The sequence below is a fragment of the Triticum aestivum genome, chromosome 5B (genome assembly GCF_018294505.1).
Source record: "Triticum aestivum cultivar Chinese Spring chromosome 5B, IWGSC CS RefSeq v2.1, whole genome shotgun sequence".
Taxonomy (NCBI): domain Eukaryota; kingdom Viridiplantae; phylum Streptophyta; class Magnoliopsida; order Poales; family Poaceae; genus Triticum; species Triticum aestivum.
In genome coordinates this window covers 93,822,006-93,824,460 of record NC_057807.1, presented here as the reverse complement: position 1 = coordinate 93,824,460, position 2,455 = coordinate 93,822,006, and the positions used below count along the sequence as shown (strand labels likewise).

Below are 2,455 nucleotides of genomic sequence, written 5' to 3'. Positions count from 1 at the left end.
ATTACCATAAATACGTTGGGTATTGCCGGTCAGACGAGAAAAGAGAAAAACCGGTGGGAGGGGCTGGTGGGAGGTGGGACGAAGAAAAACCGGTTGAAAATAAACCGGTTAAAAATAAACCGGTTGAAAGTGGGGGGGGGGGACTATTTAATCAATTCGTCCATTAGGAGTAGAGACTAGCAAAAGGGCCCGTGCGTTGCAACGGGATTTTTTTTATAATCTTTAATGGCTATGATCACATTTTGCTGCATTACCCAGATACAATACCACTCTCAATTTTGTGAAATCATGAACACATTTTAAACGCATAAACATATTTGAAACCGTGGTCATTTTTCAAGTTCATGAACACTCTACAAATTTTTGATCAATTTCAAAAATTAAGGATATTTTTCAAATTCATGAATATTTTATATTATTTGCAAACATTTTTAAAAATTTGCAAACATTTAAAAAACATTTCTTGAATCGGCGAACATTTCTTGAGTGGATGAACATTGTTTTGGAAATTGGTGGGATTTCTTTTGAAATTCTTGAATATTTTTTATTTAACGAACATTTTCTGAAATGCATAATCTCTTTTGAATCAGCGAACATTTTATGCATGAATAAACTATTTTGTAAGTCACAAACGATTTTTTAATTTTTAAGATATTTGTTCATTCATGAACATTTTTTAAATTGGCAAATTTTTATTCAATTTCATTAACATTTTTTCATACATGACCTTTTCAAAAAATCATGAACATTTTTTGATTTATGGAACATTTGTTTTCAAAGTTTCGAACATTTTTTGAATAAGCAAACATTTTTTAGAAAATTGTGAACACTTTTTGAGGCCACAAACATTTTATGATTTATTTAAAAAATTATTTCAGAATTCCCATTTCTTTTAATTTGAGAACTTTTTGAAGTCCAGAATTATTTAAAGTAGAAAGAAGAAAGCAGAAAAAAACAGGCCGCTTGGACATGGACCGGCCCAAACAGGCGTGCTGCGTCTTCTCCTAGAGCGCATAGAGCACAGTATAGGATGTCCTACTGCATGAGTCGGCCCAGTTGGGGGATTGCCCTGTGTAAAACGTTTTTTACCACATATAGAAAAATGACTATGTGTTGTACCGTGTGCATAAATATATTAACTGGTTAACATCAACGTCGTAAACATATATGTTTAGTATTCACATGGACAACACATCATATTCTCAATTTTTTTCTTTTAGAAAAAATCACGGCGTCAATTAAACAGTCACAATTTGCTAGTAACAACCCTCAGTTTTATGACCTGGACCGAAGAGAAGCAAACATTAGTTGCTCACGTGAGTAGAAAAAGATCAAGGAGACTAACCTTAGAAGTGTGTCTGATTTGCTTCATCCAACCCTTATTATTAGTCACGAAAAAAACCTATAGGGACAATAGTAGGCACTAAAGTATTAAAATAGAATAGCAGTTTTGTGACCTGCGGCAAAGATGTATAAAAGAGTGGAACTAATGTCACTCCATGAAAAAATCATAACATGAACCAATCCTTGTAAATACAAAAGATCTGGGAGTGTACGTACATGAGTTCAGCACCAGCTATCATGGTTACTTCATGTTAATTGAATACCAATGAAGAAGCACAAAGCTAACTAACAGAAACAAACAATTCATGGTTTAGCTATAGTAGTATGCAAAAAACTAACTAACAGTAAGGAAAGCATCAGAATAGATCTGAGTAGCAAGCACCATCTATGGTTTTCCAGCTTTGTCTTCCCTGAATTTTTTAGGTTGGGCCAACCCGAACCAAATATGTACAGCAACAAAGATGATACTGCTATATGGTAGGATTCTTGAATACTGTTCAAAGAAAGAAGAAGATTAATCTTACACTTGGGGGTAACACAGACTCGTATAGCATGGCCTTTCTGAACCTATAGTCTTGCAATGGCAGATCCCGCGGCTAGGTTTGTGATGGAGGAGAGTGCTGAGGCCGCCGGCGACATAGTCGGCTCCTCGCGAAACGACTATCGCAGTAGATGTGGTCGCGCCGTAGGCGGCAACACTTGTGTGCGATGGGAGGGCGAGGTAGCCGCAGTTGTACTCGTAGGCGAGGCCGGTGTCGGCATGGTCTACAGCAATTAGCACGTACGTAACGGTATGGGGCATGTTGCTGCTACTGCTTGAAGCTACCGATAGCAATGGAGGAGATAGCATGAATGTGCCAGGTGAGAGGCAAAGAGAACGTCTTTGATTTCTTGGTTCAATCCTTGGCTTGTAACAACAAATTTTTCAGAAAAAGTAAACTCAAACAGGGGCTTGCCGCTTGCATTTCTGATTAGCTGAAACATAATGCAAAATATATAAAAAAAGATGAAGTAGTTGGTTTAAAGACTCCAGTGCATTTCAGCCAAACTATAATTGTGAGCAATCGGAAGTAGCACCAAATTTTCAGAAAAAATAAACTGAAACAGGGTA

At 36.9% G+C, this 2,455-nt stretch overlaps 1 long non-coding RNA gene across 6 annotated transcripts in view; it reads right to left on the bottom strand.

Annotated features, from left to right (window-relative positions):
• The window catches only part of LOC123110583 (uncharacterized), a 10,261-nt gene that overhangs the window by 6,091 nt on the left and 1,715 nt on the right, over positions 1 to 2,455 (bottom strand). For all 6 annotated transcript variants that reach the window (XR_006453492.1, XR_006453487.1, XR_006453490.1 and 3 more), the window contains one exon: positions 1,346 to 1,402. This is a non-coding gene — a long non-coding RNA (uncharacterized lncRNA). The remainder of the gene's footprint in view (positions 1 to 1,345; positions 1,403 to 2,455) is intronic.